Here is an 18,894-nt window from a genome sequence, read left to right on the forward strand (position 1 = left end):
TTCCTTCAGGTAATTTGTGTCCTTGCGGATGCTCCGCGGTTTGGCTGTATGTTCTGAATTTTATCTGAGGTCTGTGAGACCCATATTGACGAGTTACAATTGTAGTGAATGTTTAGTTACATTTGCTTCTGCTCAACACGGGGCACAGGCAGTGGCTGGTGCCGCAGGAAACAGAACTTTCCTCATTGGCTGTTTCTTCTGTCATAATCACCTTAGTTGTCAGTGCAGGCTCAGGTGAGGAGCGGCCTGAGGATGGGGATTCCAAGGGGCCACTTTGTATTTTCCCTACACAGTGCTGTGTGCTATAACAATACATTTCCAAGATGTCTCCTGAATTAACTTCTGGTTTCCTCGAATATTGCTTCCAAGATCAGGCCTTTGTCATTCCTGACTTACTAAGAATTCTTCGAGTCTTGCCTTGGGGAGTGTTCCTGTCATGATTTGTCTTGTGTGTGATGTAGAAGCTTGGGTTTGCCATCATGGGCCTGCATCCTTCTGGGAGAGGCAGATTCAAAGCTCAGAAGATCACCATCACTCAGTGTTTCGATAAGTTTTCTTCCTAACGCATCAGAGCACTCTAAAACAGCCGACCTGTTCTAACCATGGTCACTGTGACAGTGGTCATGACATGAAGTGTGACCCCTCACTGGAGAATAGTTTTAGAGCCTTCAAAGGCTGCTTACAATAAATTGAAGAGTTGATGCCAGGCGTGCTGGCACACACTTATAAATTATAGCACTCAGGAGGCAACAGAAGGAAGATGAAGAATTCCAGGTTCCGACAAAAGTCCCATGTCTTGGTCTGAGCAGTGGGGCAGTGACTGTGGAACCACAGTTAGTAGCTGAAACAGCAGTAGATTAGGTGCAGCCACTGCACCAATTGTCAAACAACTTTCTCTCTCTCTCTCTCTCTCTCTCTCTCTCTCTCTCTCTCTCTCTCACACACACACACACACACACACAGACAGACAGATATATATACACACTCAAACACACACACTCACACACATGCACACACACTCACAGAGACATATATATACACACTCACACAGACATATATACACACACACTCACACACATATATACACACATTCGCACACATACACACAGAGACATATACACACACACGCGCGCACACACACACTCACACACACATATATACACACACACACTCACACACATACACATTCACACTCACACACATGTACACACACACACAGGAAGGGGGAGAGGACAGCATACACCTGGGAAATAACATTGAGAACCTGGAATGAGCATAGTAAAAAATGGCCTTTTGACACCTAAAAACAGCTCAGGCAGGATCCCCATTACACCCAAGGCTGCACCTGGTAAACAGAAGTCAGTGACATCACTCACTCAAGATAACCAGACAGTCCTAGAGCCCACAATGCCCATGGGACTGTATATAGGCATATCTGAAGAGACATCACCTTGATCTGTGACTGGAGAGCGTCCCCAGGATCCTGACCCTTGAATCAGAGACTTCTGTTAGAGAGTGGACGTGATCTTCAGCTAAGGTACATCACACAGACGAGCAGCCTTGGGGAGACAGGCTTAGGGCCAGAGCCCTAAACTTTGTGTGATGACCCTCAGCACAGTAAAACATAGCTTAGGTTTACTAACTCCATGGATCTACCTTCTTGCTTGCAACAGGCATACAAGACTAACTACATAGACACAAGACCAGGTTCCTGTTCATTCGCCCACTCTTGTAAATTTACTGGGTACTTTTCCGCTATGCCACCCTGAAGGTAAGACCAGGAGGTTTATTTAAGGAATTTTAAAGACTTCAACAATCAGCCTAATAAATGGTGATTTGGGGGAAATGGTGAGTGGTGATACCTAGAAGCCAGTTCAAGACTTCAGCGATATTTAGAAATTTTGTTTCCTTCCCATTTTTTTAGAGAGCAGAGCTGGTTCTCGGCCAAATAGTTTGTCCATTTTATTTACTGTGCTATAATGTTCATTTGACAGGGCATCCCTAAAATTTTCTCTCTCCATTTCTTATTTCATTACTGGAAGAAAAACATCATCAAATGTCAATCAGGATTGTGGTGTCAAAATTCAAGCTCTGCTATATAAATGCCGAGGATCAGAGTTATCGAAAGAGCCTTCATAGGCATTCTATAAGTGACCAATGCGATTTTATTTCTGCGCGGCCATGACAAATGAGAACTGAGTCTTTCTCCACCCCATTACCAGAGCCTCATTAGGACCTGAGGAACACGTGGGGAACTGACCCAGCCCAGACATTCACAGGCAAAATACATTAGAATAACAAATACCGATTGCTCTGAATCTCTCCGAAGGAGCATTTTCTCTCTGAGGTACAGTAAGAATTGCATTACCTGTACAGCTGATCAGCTCTGTTGAATAATTCTTCATTTTAGAAATGGAAAGTGACCTTCTGTCGATTCCAGGGGGATAGTAGCATTGCAGATTCATTCAAAATATAGCCAATTGGAACGAGATGCAGATTCATTCAAAATATAGCCAATTGGAACGAGATGCAGATTCATTCAAAATATAGCCAATTGGAACGAGACAAGAGTAACACTGGCTTTACAAAAAAAAAAAAAAAAAAAAAACAAATCTGAGGGAGGTTTGTTACACAGTTAAAGCATAACCTAAAATATTTAGGACAAAAATATATCCTGAAATTAGATTTAGACATTTGGCTTTTATTTCCCCTTAATTAAACACCTAATGTTTTAGGTTGTAACTGGGTAGTGGAGAACAGAAATACAGTTTTGAGACTTCTCAATTTTGAACTGCTTTGAAATATGGACATAATTATCCTCAATAATGATGATATTCTTCAGCTGTCGGAGTTTTGTGTTTTTCACATTTCACTGCACCTTAAATCTGAGACCCAAAGCAATGTCAAGAGAAACAAGCCCCAGGTTTTAGCCTTTTCAGAGGCTATTGTCTTTGTGAGTAACAACAGTGGTAACATTCAAATGCTTGAATTCTAGGTTAGAAGGTGGTATCCTCAATGAACTGAAAGAAAAGTTTGTTTTATACAGATAAAGGTTTTTAAAATAAATGCTAACCAATGAAATCAAGCACAACAAAAAATTGCTAAATATATTGACTTTATTATGGTGTCTCAAAGCCGTGACAGATAATGGGATAGATTTGTAGGTGGAAACGGGGAGGAGGCGGAATTTTTTTTCAACAACAACAACAACAAAAAATCTGCTGATGACAAAGCTTATATATGATTCACAATAGAAAGTAACTAATTTACAGGGTTGGGTAATGATGGAAGAATGATGTTCTCTCAATATAAGACTGTGGGGGAGAAAACTCTCTGAGGACCCTGGAGTGAGAACTATGACCATGGAGGATACAGTCTTGGTAATCTGGAAGATGTTCATATTGTGTGAGCTGTCCAAAGATAGGATGCTTTCCTCTGAAGACATTGGCTTCTTGACTTATTTGTCTAGTTATTTAGCTGAGAAGTCTTTTGAGGAAATGATTAGAGGTGATGGAGAGAAGATATAAGAATCTGAGTTTGGATTTTCTTAGGGAACTTTAAAGCCTAATTCTTCTCCAAGGCTCTGTGGTTTCATGGGTCTTGACTTCTATACAGCGATTACAGTTTTAAACAATGTGGAGCACTTGTGCCGAGTCAACCAGTCTTTTCCTCTGGATTATGATCACATCCCACTGCACATCCTGATCTGCACAGTGAAACTCTATTTCCTACGCTGCTCTCACCCGAGACATCTGGGGAAGAGAGCTGGAGGAATTTGCATGCCTATCACACTTGCGTTTATCTTAAAATAGGAAAGTTGAAAAATGATTAAAACCTGTCCTGCCACATGAATTTTTTTCATTTTTTTTAATTCTCTGACAGTTTCATGCATATATATGAATTTTTGTTTTATAACTTCTTTAATATCTTGTAATGTTCCTGTCCATAGCAAGGTCAGTATTAGTTAATAGATACATACATTAATATACATACATATGGTCCACAGTTGATCTTGTTACCTTTGAATAATGTGTCTCACAGGAATAATTGTGTCAGCATTTAGTGCAACATTCTGCTTGTAAGAGGTTTAGGTGTTTTCTTGGTTTTTAGTTTATTATTTCTAATCTTATAATTTTATTTTTTTTTAAAAAAAAACTTAAGGGCCAGCTTTACAAATAAATCCTTGAAGGAAGTTTGAAAATGGGTCTCCAGCTTCTCCAATGTATACAGCTTGGTATATTTTGCCCATACAATGGTGTTATAAGATCTACACAATTTATGGATAAGTGAAGAGGTTTGGCTATATAGTGAAGAACCTGGAAGAAAGCAGAACCAGAAGTATGGTGGTAAGGAAGACTGGAGAGTAGTGGAGAATGAACCTTTTGAGATAGATGCAGTATATGATAATACTATTAATGTCCCATATGAATGTTGGTTTTAATCAAAGGCACTATGACCAAGTGAGTTAGCTGACTCACCATGTTGATATCAACCAACTTTGATCCACTGCGAGTGATGCCAGTGAAGTAATAAACAATGAAGGGGCCTAGCATAGCAATAATGACGACTGCACTTGTCTCAATAAAGAACGAATAGCCTGGATGTGGGATTCCCCTCTGTATGCTGTGAACACCATTGGTTTTAAAGAAACTATCTTAGGCCTGTTGATAGGGTAGAGTAGAGCTAGGCGGGGAAAACTAAACTGAATGCTGGGAGAAAGGAGGTGGAGTCAGGGAGAAGCCATGCAGCTGCTGCCAGAGTCAGACACACTGAAACTTTGTTGGTAGGCCACGGGCCGTGAGGTGATGCACAAATTAATGGAGATGGGTTAAATTAAGATATAAGAGTTAGCCAATAAGAAGCTAGAACTAATGGGCCAAGCAGTGATTTAAATAATATAATTTCTGTGTGATTATTTTGGGGCTGAGCACCCAGGAACAAACAAGCAGGCTCCTACAACACTAATAGCCTGGATACTACCATGGGCAAATGATCAATTGTGAATTTTCTACACTGATATTACAGTAAGGGCCAAACCTGTCTTCTGTTGACGGCGTTGTGTTTCTTCCATTATGGAACAAATAGTGCCTTTGTCCTTACTGGAACAACAGTCTGGATAATTTGGGGGCTTCTGTGCTGTTTCTGTTAACTTAGTGAATGCCTTTATTTAATCACGCCATCTCACGCAGTATTGCTTGTGATCAATAAAATCAATTTATAGCAAAATAATTAAGGCTGCTATTCTTGGAGTCCAGTACCATCATTACGAAGAAGCTGACTTCTGGCACAGCAGAGTTTAAGGAAGACTTAGGACCCCTGTGAGTGGAGAGCAATACCTTCTAACATTGGGGCTGTATCCTTCAGAATGAAATATGTTCTCTGAGCAATTACTGCATAATGCTATTTCTCCCAATGTGGTAAGGAGTATGGGGAGGACATTTCTCATTATTATATTTAGTGATCAAGGCACAAATCTTTTGTATCCTAAATCCATTATTTGGCTTCTTGCAAGCTTAAAAGTCTTAGTGTTGATTAGCAGAGTATTCCTCCAGAGGACAAAGTTGATTTGGAATTTGAAATTAAGACATGTTATTTTGGGACTTTCTTTTGCAGTGGACTGAGAAGTTAAAAATATGATGCTATTGCCCATGAATTTATAAGACAGAGCCTAGAGGATCCTCTGGAGTGCCTCTTAGCGCAGTAGTATCTAGTGGTCAAAGTCAAAGACTACAGTATCTGTACATAGGTAGGCTCACTAGGCCAACCATTCCATAGCTAAGATTTCAATGACCCCAGTCATGACTGGATGAGATGGTGGGTGAACACAGAAGGAACGTGAAGGAAGGAAGTCAACAGTAATAGGGAATTCAAAGTTAATAACAAAATTGATCTTTTTGGTGTACAGTTCTATGAATTATAACAAGTATAGACTTTTAATATTCATAGCAGCCACTTCTGAAGATACAAAACACATCACCACTCCTACATATCTGCTTTGTGTTATCCCTTTGTAATTATCGGTCCCTTCCACTTCAGTCACTAAGAAGCAGAAATTTCTGTAACTATATTTTTTTTGGGTGATTCCATATAGATGAAATGATAACAGCATGTATTTTTTGAGATTAGCTTCTTTTTTAATGTAACGGTTTTAAAATTCATCCAAGTATAAACGCACGTACGTAGTCGACTTCCTTTTATGGCTAAGTAGTGCTCCCTAGTGTGCCGCGTGCGGGAGATCTCAGGTGGTTACCTCCAAAATCTACTCAATGTATTTCAGGATGCGGAGATGGGATTGTCACCAAACTAGACCAGAAATGAACAGTGCCAACATATGAAAGTTCTAGTGCAGGAATAAGACTGCTTAGAGATTGGGAGCGGTAAGAGAGGAAGTGCTACAGAAATTTGCTCATTTCATATCCATTCTGCCTTAATTTTAGCATGCCTTTTTGAACCATAAAGGTTAAATAGTTAATCAAGAGCAGAAGGAGAGAGAGAGCACGAGCAAGGAACTCAGGACCGCGAGGGGTGCACCCACACACTGAGACAATGGGGATGTTCTATCGGGAACTCACCAAGGCCAGCTGGCCTGGATCTGAAAAAGCATGGGATAAAACCGGACTCGCTGAACATAGCGGACAATGAGGACTACTGAGACCTCAAGAACAATGGCACTGGGTTTTTGATCCTACTGCACGTATTGGCTTTGTGGTAGCCTAGGCAGTTTGGATGCTCACCTTACTAGACCTGGATGGAGGTGGGTGGTCCTTGGACTTCCCACAGGGCAGGGAACCCTGATTGCTCTTTGGGCTGACGAGGGGGACTTGATTTGGAGAGGGAGAGGGAAATGGGAAGCGGCGGTGGGGAAGAGACAGAAATCTTTAATAGATAAATAAATAAAAAATCAGAAAAAAAGATATTCCAATTTAACTCTATTACATTTAAAAGTTAAATTTTTAGAAAAACAAGAAATCCTAATGAAACTATACTTATTTACAGTACAATATTAAGTCTTATAGATATGAAGTATTTGTTAATTTTTAAAAGACAGATCTAAGCAAGGAAAACATTAATGTGCAGTAATGACAACAGAAAAACCTCAGGCAGCTGCAGGAAGCTTTTGTTTGTTGTTACACTTGGGATTCTCTGGTCTTGTTGACATTCTCCCTCCATATTCCCAAGACTCCGTTGGGACTCGAGTCTACATTGAAAGCAGGTTAAAGAAACACTCTCAGATGAGATGTAGGAGACAGGGAACAACAAGAAGCAGCAGCATGATCACAGATAAATTCCTAGGGCAATGACAGCCCCAGTGGAATTTGGTTCCTCTGCGCTAGATGGCACAGAGCATTGAGTACTCTATGAAGCCCACAGGAGAATTTGTACCTGTTGCCTTGTCGCCTGGTTGCCTGGTTGCCTGGTTGCCTGGTAGAGCATTGTTCTTTGTTTCATTTGGTTTTACAGATCCAAACTTTGTTTACTTTCTCTCTAGGAAATTCTGCAAGGCAACTATATACCACATGATATAATGGAAGTAAATGTATAATAGATTTTTCTCTATAAACCAAAAGGGAGTAGCATCCATTACGTGCAGTTAATTTTTTGTTTCTTAAATTGAGAATTGGGGATCCATTCGAAATTCATCGCTGCATAATTTTTTTAGAAACGACTAAATTAATTACAGTGTCACTGTGATGATGCATATTAGTGATCAAAATACCAGGTGCCCTCATTGATAGTGCAGGAGAAATTTTGGAAACTTCAAATAATTGCAGTGTGTCTGAAGTAGTTCGTGTTATCAAAAAATCAATTCTCTCATTTATGGTGCTCACGTAACACATTGATTCATGCTACACATACTTATTGATGCTTGTATATTAGATCTGGGAATATAGCAATTAAAAACAAACAAAATCCTGTGTTTGCGGAGCTTAGACTTTGGGTAGAAGAAGCAGGCAATAGGCAAAATATGCAGCTGGCAGTGATAGTTCCAGGGAGCAAAGTAAAGCAAAGACAGGGAGATAGGGAAATGCAGGAATTTTAGGGGGGAGACCCACTAGGAAAGGACACTTGAGGAAAGACTTGCAGAGGAACACCGCAGGCAGAGGAAGCAAACATTCCAGGCCTTAAGGCAAAGGAAAGCCCAAGTGGATCCAATTAGTTGAAGGAACAACCAGGGGGTCAGAGTAGCAGGCACTCAGGAATGAAGAGCTTTTAAGATCATACACTCAAGAACAAAGGTGCAAATATCCACACCAAAGATCAGCACACAGTACAAGAATCTATATGTAATTCTTTTTATTGGTTTATTATTATTATTATTACAAATTTTCTCCTCCCCCCTCCTCCCATTTTCTTCCCCGTCCCCCATTCCCCCTCCCTCTCTAGTCCAAAGAGCAGTCAGGGTTCCCTGCCCTGTGGGAAGTCCAAGGTCCTCCCCTCTTCATCCAGGTCTAGGAAGGTGGGGATCCAAATAGACTAGATTCCCACAAAGCCAGTACATGGAGTAGAATCAAAACCCAGTGCCATTGTCCTTGGCTTCTCAGTCAGCCCTCCTTGTCAGCCACGTTCAGACAGTCTGGTTTGATGCTCCATTAGTCCCAGTCCAGCTGGCCTTGGTGAGTTCCCATTAGATGTTTTAATTACTGCAGTACCTATGCTTGGTTGTCAACTTGGCTAAGTCTGGAATGAACTGAGCCCAAAATGGAGGGGCATACGTTTGGGCGATTTTTGCTTAACTTAAGGTGAGAAGATCTACTTCTAATCTTTCCGATAGGAACACAGACCTTTAATCTTGATCTTGAGACAGAAACACACACCTTTAATCCAGAATTATTGAGCTGGGAAAAATCTCCATCTAATCTGTGCCATGCCTTCTGCTGGAAGCCTGTTTCAGGACATGGAAGAAGGAAGCTTTTGCTCTTTGCTTGCTTGCTTTTGCCTTGCTTGCACGTCCATTCCTTCACTGGCACAAGAGCCTACTTCATAGAGCCGACTTCTTTGGGATTCCAGTAATACCAAAGACCAGCTGAGACAACCAGCCTCATGGACTGGACAACTACTGGATTCTTGGGCTTTCCATTCATAGGCAGCCACTGTTGGATTAGTTTAAACAGCCCGTAAGCCATTCTAATAAATACCCTTTCTGTTTATATATACAGAGATTCATTCTAAAAGCTCTGTTACTCTAGAGAACCCTGACTAATACAATTTCCAACTGTTATCCCCAGATCATAGAGTCCCCCAAAAGCAACTAAGAAACCGAGTCCTGTATCTAAAAGCAGCGAGCCTTTCTTCTTCTTCTTCTTCTTCTTCTTCTTCTTCTTCTTCTTCTTCTTCTTCTTCTTCTTCTTCTTCTTCTTCTTCTTCTTCTTCTTCTTCTTCTTCTTCTTCTTCTTTTTAAAGGTTTATTTATTGTGTTTATAGTATTCTGCCTGCACGCATGCCTACAGGCCAGAAGGGAGCACCAGATCTCATTATGGAAGGTTGTGAGCCACCATGTGGTTGCTGGGAATTGAACTCAGGACCTTTAGGAAAGCAAGCAGTGCTCTTAACCACTGTGCCATCTCTCCAGCCCAAGAGCCTTTATTCTTATGCAAGTCTGCAAACTTGGACTTTCTGTGTGTCCAACATTTGGAGTAATCGAAGAGTCCCGAGTTCAGTTAGGGTTGGGTTTTTATAGTCGCAAAGATTGGGGTGAGGGATTTCTCAGGTTCAGGACCCCTGATTGGCTGACATTTGTCTAGGGATGGCCTGGTAAAAAAAGCGGCAGGTGTGTGCTGACAGGTGACCTTATCTATGATGGTCAGAACGTTAGGAATTTTCTTTGGATGGTCTGTTCCTAAGTAGTGCCTGGGTAATCTCAGTTTGTGGTCTTTCTTGGAACCAGGTATTGTCTTAGAGTAAACTACTGAGACTCTGGCCTCTATTGAGCTTCTCATGGCTGGGTTCTACACCAAAAAAGATGCAAAACTTCTGACTTAAGAGGACATTGGAGGCATCTCCCTTCCTGGGGACTTTCAGACTGCAGGCAAATACAGCACAAGCAATTTAGGGAAGGAATTATAGCTTCCCTATGAAAGGAACAAACTATAGCTATATCAATACCAATGGCAGACACTTCAGAGTCATCAACTCATTAGATACACTAATTTATTGCGCACCAATCCTACAATGTCAGGTATTGTCAGATGAAAGCACTGAGACTAAAGGTTTAGGCAATGCTCACACAGCCAGGAAGGAGGAGAGCTTCCATTTAAAGCAGGTTTGCCAGCTTGCGCATCTGTGATGGTTAATTTCATGGGTCAATGTGACTGGGCTAAGGGACATCCACGGATAACTTGTAAAACCTTATTTCGGGTGTGTATGAGGGTGTTTCTGAAATAAATTAGCGTATTGACCAGCAATGAGTAAATCCACTCACCACGTTGGACTATCAGCATCTAGTTAATCTCTTGCACCACGAAGGGAATGAAGGTGGTGAACCACTGTCTCTCTTTGAGCTGAGCCATATACCTTTTCCTTCTCTCAAAAATCGAAACGTTCAGGCCTTGGCCTTGGCCTAGGCCCAAGTTTCCTGACTCTCCAGCTGGTATAAAACAGATCCAGGGTCATCTTGGCCTCCATAATCATATAGCTTGTTCTGACTTCCTTCTGCATGTGTGTCCCTCTGTACCTTACTTTTCTACTGTCTGAAGAGCTCTAATTTATTATTCTTTAGTGTTTCCACAACCTCTCACAGTAGGTTCAACTTTCTATCCAAGAAAAGTTTTTGTTCTTTAATACAAATAGTTTTCTTTTGATCTTTTAAGGTCTCAGGCATGCAAAAGAAAAGTGTTCCATTGGTAAATGGGTTTATAGAAGTAAATTAAGACATTCTTTAAAAAAAAATCAAGACATTTGAAGTTCACTTTTATTCAAATGACCTCCATAAAAAAACCAAAACAAAGCAAACATACAAAAACAAACAAAAAAAAACTACCCCCTTTTTCTCCTTTAGAAATTCATCTATTAATTTTTCTGGATTCCTCATCCCTCCTTTACTGAAACTTAAAATAATGAATAAATTATATATAAAATGTAGAATGTGAGAGAGAAAAATAGCTTACGAACTGTGGTGATTTGAATGGAAATGACCCTATAGGCTTATTATTTAAATGTTTGATTTCCAGTTGGTGGAAATGTTTGAGAAGGATTAGGAGGTGTGGCCTTGCTGGAGAAGGTATGTCACTGGGGAGTGGGCTTTGAGGTTTCAAAAGCCCACACCAGGCTCAGGCTCTCTCTCTCTCTCTCTCTCTCTCTCTCTCTCTCTCTCTCTCTCTCTCTCTCCTTGTGGACGAGATCTAAGATCTCAGCTATTCTTCCAGCACCATACCTATCTATAAGTTTCCTTGATTATGGTGTCTATACATAGCAATAAAAAAGTAACCAAGATAAGTAGCATATTTTTTGCTTCAGTTTTGTTTTTATAAAATTGAATTAATGTATACTTTATGTAAAATAAACAACCGATAACAAACGTTGAGGAGGATGTGGAGAAAGGGGAACTCTCGTTCACTCATTCACTGCTGGTGGAATTGCAAAGTGGTAAAACCATTATGGAAATTGGGGTGGAGAATCCTCAAAAAGTTAAAAATCAAGCTACCATATGACCCAGCTGTTCCACTCCTCAGCACTGGCCCAAAGGACTTTACATTCTATTCCACAGATGCTTGCTCAGCTAGGTTCGTTGCCATTCTCAATTGCCAGAAAATGGAAGCAATTTAAATGTCCTTCAGCTGATAAATTGATAATTAAAATGTGGTACTTATACATAATGGAATACTATTCAGCTCTAAGGAAAAATGAAATGATTAAATTTGTAGGCATTTGGATGGAACTAGAAAATATCATATCGAGTACATACACACATATATAACATTATTTATAAGTTTGTATATGTATGTTATATATAAACATATACACACATATGTTTAGATGATGTCATGCTACTTGGGGTGACTATGTTCCCCCAAAAGCCATAGAGTATCTAACATTAAAATGCAGTGCCAAGCGTGGGAAACCACAGCATTAGTTACTAGTATATTGCTGTGATAAAATACCAGGACGACTTATAGGAAGAAGAGTTTATTTGGGTTTCTGGTTCCAGAGAGATGAGTCCATCATGGAAAAGAAGTGGCAGGTGGAGTAACAACCTGAGAGCTAGCATCTTGAGCCTCAAGTAGGGAGAAGAGAGAATGAAATAGGAATGATTGGAAGGTTTTGTAACCTCAAAACCCATCTCCAGTGACATACTTCTTCCAATAAGGACATACTTTTTCAACCTACCCAAACAGTGCAGCCAACTGAGAACTGAGTATTCAAATGTTTGATGTTATGGGGTATATTCTCATTCACATCACCATAACTACCCTTTGAACTTCAGAAGTGTCCAAGACCTGCCTTCTCTACTGCTGTGGCCCTTGATTGTCTACTAGAAATTGAAGGTAAGACCCTATTGACTGATTATACCACATACTTTGGAGAGAGGACTTGGAGGAACTGGAATCGATCTGGAAGCCTCATCTCTGAAGACTGTACCAGAAGGACCTATGAATGCTGCCAAAGGAGAAAAGCAATCAGTAGTCCTATTCATCTCTGAGACTCATGAACCACAATCACTAAAATAGCAAGCTATTCGGAAAGGTGCAATAGTGATATTTACATCCTGATGGCAAATCACAGCTTTCTTGTTGGACTCAAGACCTATTCAATAGGAGGGAATTCCATAGCTTTATTCTAAATACTTATCCTTATGCCACAGATAAGTATAGTTCTCACCCCTCACCAAAAAAGCTTTATTTTGCAGCAAATGGTGAACACTGCAGAAAGACAAGGCTTGTCAAGATAGAGAAAACAACTGACCATGGAATGCCCAATCCCAGTTGATAACATCCATAACATAAGCCCTATACTGAAGATTTAGGGCACAGGAGGCAAAAGCATAACAGAAGCTACTACAAGATAATGTCTTCTATGTATGACAGCGATACTGCACCCATAAGATGTCAACAATATGGCTGACAAAATAAAACCTGAAAATGACAGTAACAATTGATACGTCAATGTGAATGGGTGACCTCACATGGCCCATGCCTAGACTAAGAGTTGTAGGCAATCGATTGCCTGGAGAGGGAGAATCAATCTTCTGCAGGGACACGCTCCGAGGGGGTTAGCTAATCTTAAGTAGTCAATCCTAAACACATGTATTTATGGAGCACTAAATAAACCTAGCAGGTTGTATTTATAAATTTACACATATAACACTAATGAAAAAATAAGAGGACATGAATTTGAGGACAGGGGAGTGGAGGAAGAGAGGAGTTGGAGGGGAAATGGTGTAAATATAATGCTCATATATGAGATTCTCATAAAACAAATGAAGGTGAAAATAATCAAATCAAATGAAAGTTATTTTGCAAATAATTGTCTTTTTTTCAACTAGTAAAATGAAGTCCAAGAGTTAAGACGTTTAGCATAACCAGCTAGAAATAGCTATGTGCTTTGTGTTATCCAGAAAACACTCTTATTAATCTATCCTCTCAAAATTTTTGATTTTTGAGGTGGGTCTAAACATTGAACTCAAGGCCTCAGATAGCATCATATAAGTTATTTTTAAGTTGCATCTCTTTTGTCTCCTGATATATATTTTTTAATATGAGTGTTTAGATCTAGTTAAGATGGATTCCATGCAATAATTTCAATGCTTAGGTATTTCAAAAGCTTAGAAAAGTACAGAGGATAACAAAATTAGCTCCCCAAGGAGGGAAACAAATCTGCCAGTGTCTGAAATCCTGGGCTGTTTCCTGCTGAGGAAATTATGACTTTCTTTCTTTCTTTTTTTTTTTTCCTTTTTTCTTCCTTTCCAGGGGAGAGCACGAACACAGTCCCTACTACCACAAATTATGCAGTCGAGTTTCCTGCATTTGGGGAAATCACAGCAGTTAGCACCTCAGGAGTGCAATAGACAAGCCTAACCCTGGGAAAACCATTTTCGTGATCATAGTTTCTCCCCCGCCAGGTAAGTATGACTTTAAGTATGACTTCTTTTCTTTATCAGGAAAATAGGTGGATAATGGGACACTCATGTCACAGTGATTTTGAAGATTAAATAAAGTACTTGATTTTAGAATATTCCTAATATTCATCTATTAAATGCCCAGTATATGCTGGTTATTAGCATAATTGCTACCCAATACTTACCAATACAAAAAACTTTACATTTTATATTTACTTCAGATATTTCCTTTCTCCTTTTCTAGTCCCCTTTCTGCCTTCTTTGCTTTGAAAAATAAAATCCTGGGGCTGGAGAGATGACTCAGCAGGTGAGATCAAGTGCCACTCTTGCGGAGGAACTGAGTTTGGTTATGGTTGACCCACACTCAGCTTTACTTTAGCTACAAGGGATCCAACAGTCACTTTTGGCCTTTTTAGACATGTGCACACACGTAGCATGCACAAATGAGCACACATGCATACACAGAAATAAAAATGAATCTTAGAAAACGAAACAGAAACTAAAAATATGTTCAAAGTTCAGGTCTATGGAGATAGCTCAGCGGGTAAGTGCTGTTTGTGTAAGCACAAGACACTTGAAGTGAGACACCCAGAATCCAGATAAAAGCTGGGCATGTTGGCGTGTGCCTGGGAGGGGCGCAGAGATGGAGAAAGGACCGGCGGATCAAAGGGACTTCTTTCTGTACAACTACACAAGCTGAATCCTTGAGCTCCACATTTGGTGACAGATCTTCTCTCAAAACACAGGGTGGAGAGTTGAGCATTGACCTCCATGTGGGCACGAACACTTGTGAGTGTGTGCACGCACCCCTTCCTCAGAATTAACGCTCAGGTGAAGTCCTCTATACTTCTTCCCAAGCTTGCTTTTTTCCTAGGCAATCATTACCATGAAATCTGCTCATATTTTAATAAATAAAATATATTGAACGTCTACTGTGCATAAATTTCCTCACTGAATGGGAAAAACGTTTCTCAAGGGTTTTCTATGTCAGGTACCTTTCATGAAGCCATTGGTAGTTGGGTAATATGGCGCTGAGTATGTCAAATGCGATTAGGATAAAGGTGCCTCCATCTGGAGCAGACTGCAACCTAAGCTACTATATAAGGGAACTGTGACCTAATTTAGGAGTATATTCCTTTAACAAATATCTGAGACTTGCTAGTCTTTCCAACCAATCACAGGATGCAAGGTAAATATGGCAAACACAGAGCTGGGTCCAGTTAGGCTATTTCTTTCATGCGTGCGTGTGTGTGTGTGTGTGTGTGTGTGTGTGTGTGTGTATGTGTGTGTGTGCGTGTGTGCACGCATGTGCGTGTGTTTTACAGATGTAGATCATCAGTTCATCTATATGTGACAGAAAACATTCAAAATATTGTCCTATTATGGAAAATTGTTCATTTGTCATATTTATAGCAGTGGATTCATAGCTTATGTGTTTTTGTTAAATTATCCCTGTGGAGGACCAACGTACAATGCTTCCAATTAGGCTATTTCTATGTCATATCCTCTGTATCGTCCAAACACATCCGTGATACTGCAGGGTGGGTCTCTCTGGTCTAGAGTGCTGTTTGATTCATGGATTTTTACATCCCTCATATAAATTCTACTAAAATTAATTAATGTAAGATGTTTCTTTCACAAATAGCATTATTTGTTTCACTCTTTCTTTGTACAAGATGTTTAGGTTTCATTTACCTTAATAACACGGGTGAACATTTTGGTCTTTACATTTTTGTGTGTCTGATCCCTCCCCCCCCCCCCGCAGGTAGAATTGTTCTACATCAAAGAATACAGACACTGTAAATGGTACATAATGATTACAATAATATTGTACAATAACACGGAGAAAGTGAAAACAGAGCCTGTAAAAAAAAAAAGAGAGAGAGAAAGAAAGAAAGAAAAGAAAACAGGGGCCTTTCTGTTAATCTCTGCCAACAATTGTGGATTAGTTTATTTCAATCATACGCCTTCAGTAAAACCCACTCAGCTGCACACCGCATCCCTCCCGCCACACCTGGAGGTGAGCTACTTGCTAAGGTGAGTTTCCAGCTTTTAAACATTTCTATTGTCCCGTTGCCCTTCCTCAAGTCTCAATGTCCTCTGAACATGTAGCTTTAATATCTATGTAGTTTTGCCACAGGGAGAAACATAATTTGCTTACCCATTCCCCTGGAGACACTTAGGCTAGTTCATTTTTTAACTAAACAACAGTGAGTGCAAAAACTTGATTTCCTTATTTATTATCTCTTAGATGACTAGAATTAAAAATGACTACAGAAAGAGAGAGAGAGAGAGAGAGAGAGAGAGAGAGAGAGAGAGAGAGAGAATGAAGTTGGGTGGGGAGGGAGGTGGGAAGGATCTGAGAGGAGTTTGGGCACGGGAAGGAAAATGATTAATATATATTTTATATAAAAAATTTAAAAGACTTTAAAAAGATGACTAGCTAAAGGAATTAATATATTTTCATAACTTTAATTAAGTTTATTCTTTGGCAGCTTTAAATAAGTATTTAGTGCATTCTGATCATGGTCACTGGTTCCCTCTGTTATCTTCATCCTCCTGTCACCTCCCTACAAGTCCCTTGCTATAGTCAAGCCTCTTTATTGTGTTTTATCATTGAGCCTAACCAGGGCCATTCGTGGGACCATTTTTATAGCTATCCATTAGAGCCTGGTGGGCTCACTACTGGGTATGCAAATGAAGGCAGTGCCTGGCCATTCTCTAGAATTCATCAGTAGTTAATAATTCATCTAGGAGGGCTAGCGCCCCCTGGGATCCATGGTGGCCTGTAGAAGGTCCAGGGAAGTGGGCAGCGGTCCTGTGATATCATGAGTGCAGGGTGCTGTGGAATAATCCTCTGTACACTGTGAATATGTATTGCTCTCATTGGTTAATAAAAAAAACCCGACAGTCTGGTAGCCAGGAAGTATAGGGAGGACAGGTAGACTGGAGGACTCTGGGAGGAGGAAGGGTGGGGTCAGAGGAGATGCCAGCCAGCAGCAGAGAAAGCAGGACTTAGAGAAAATGAGGCAACAAGTCATGAACCATGTGGCAAAGCATAGATAAGAAACATGGGTTATTTCAAGTGTAAGAGTTCGCTAATAAGAAGCCTGAGCTATAGGCCAAGTGTTTATAAGTAAAACTAAGCCCCTGAGTGGTTATTTGGGAACTGGTAGGCAGGAGAGAAATGTTTGACTATAGCAATGGCTGTGCTGTGCCCAGAAGACAGCCTGTTGCTGTCTTCCTCTTTATCTTCCTTTCTGCTCTTACATTTTTCCTGTCTCCTCCTCTACCATGTTCCCTGAATGAATACACATGTTTTGGTATGTTGTCAAGTTGTTTTCCAGAATACCTGTGCTCCAGAGTGCTTAATCCACAAACACACTTACTAGAATTATTCTTATTTCTGGATTCATATAGAAATACTTTTCATAATATTTCATTCCAGCCATATAAAATTTACATCTCAAACATTCATTAATTGAATTCATTCATACTTCCTAACATTGTTTTTGTGTTTAGAAGATTTAAAAACTTTTGGTCATTTGTATGGTTATCTGCTCTACCTGCAAAAACCTGTCTATGTAGATAGCACGTCTTGAGCTCTGCTGTTGTTGGTGTAGTTCTGGCTGTTGTTGAGTGTTGGGGAAGTTCTCCTCTGGTTGTATGTACCCCGCATAAGAGAAAACCAATGTACATTTCATAAGCCTGGGCTGTCTGCTCCTTTAAGAGGAAACTACTAAATGAGAGTGACAAACGGTGCTACTGAGGGAGAGCTGTAATTGCAATTTAATCTAGTTACATGGACAAAAATGGGCTTTATTTTTTATAAAGAAAATGTTTTAAATTCATGAGTCATGTGGTTAGTTGTTGACCAAGATAATATAAGTTCGGTTCACATGAATTCCTGATGGATTAAAGAATTAAGAAAAACATACAGAGGAAATAAAAGCAGAGTGATAACAGAACATTTACCTGTAAGAGGAAGACAACGGAAAGGGGATGTTTATATATTTGAGTAAACGTATTTACAGTGCTGCAGATAATTTAGGTGCTTTTATATTTCGCGTGTCAGGTGGGTTTCTCCAAGTAACCGAATGAACAGGATAACTGAACACAATAACTTGTTAATTCCTAGGGTCAAATATCCTTGGCATCCTCCTACACCTACATGTCCTTGTTCACTGCTTCGTGGGGGCTGCACAAAACAGACCACCATTGCATTATTTCTGTACAGGAGAAATGTCTTCCCAGAAGCAAAAAGGGTTGCGCGTTAGAGGCTGCACATCTGTATGAAATAATATTAATATCAGCAGCAAGCACCACCGCAAACATCTACTGCAAGCCAGGCACCCTTCCAAGAGCTTTGTGCATATCAACTTAATTAACCCGCACGGCGACCCCTCCTCGTGGGTGCCGTAACCATTTTCGTTTAAATAGAAGAGATACTGAGTCCAGTCCTACAGACCTCAGGCCTCTTTCATCCGTGCCATTTCAGGCAAACCCTAATCATGTTGAAATTCATTTTGAGGTTGCCAGGCGTGGGTCCTTTCAAGAGCTATTCCTTAGGGTGTCCATAGGGTTCTAAAGAGGAGCGACACCTCGGGGTCCCTGGCCACCCCGACCCCCTCTATCATGTCGCGAGGCTCCTGCACGGTTGGCAGTGCCACCATTGTACGCGTGCTGGGCTGGGCCTCAGCCTTAGCTCGCGCCACCTGCTCCTGGCTCTCGCGTCCCCGCCCCGCGGCCCGCCCCCGCGCCGCCCCCGCGTCCCACGGTCCCTCCCTCCGGCGTGACGGGAGCACGGGCGCAGGCTGCCCGCGCTGCGAGCGGAGCGGCCG

The 18,894-nt window shown here is 40.7% G+C and overlaps 1 non-coding gene across 1 annotated transcript; it reads right to left on the minus strand.

Moving 5' to 3' along the window:
- Positions 1-13,902: 13,902 nt before the first annotated feature.
- LOC126500180 (U1 spliceosomal RNA) lies at positions 13,903-14,064 on the minus strand. The gene has a single exon (XR_007591266.1). It is a non-coding gene; the product is annotated as a U1 spliceosomal RNA (small nuclear RNA).
- Positions 14,065-18,894: the final 4,830 nt, after the last annotated feature.

Source organism: Alexandromys fortis, unplaced genomic scaffold (genome assembly GCF_014885135.2).
Source record: "Alexandromys fortis isolate MF-2015 unplaced genomic scaffold, M_Fortis_MF-2015_v1.1 scaffold_38, whole genome shotgun sequence".
NCBI classification, from domain to species: Eukaryota; Metazoa; Chordata; class Mammalia; order Rodentia; family Cricetidae; genus Alexandromys; species Alexandromys fortis.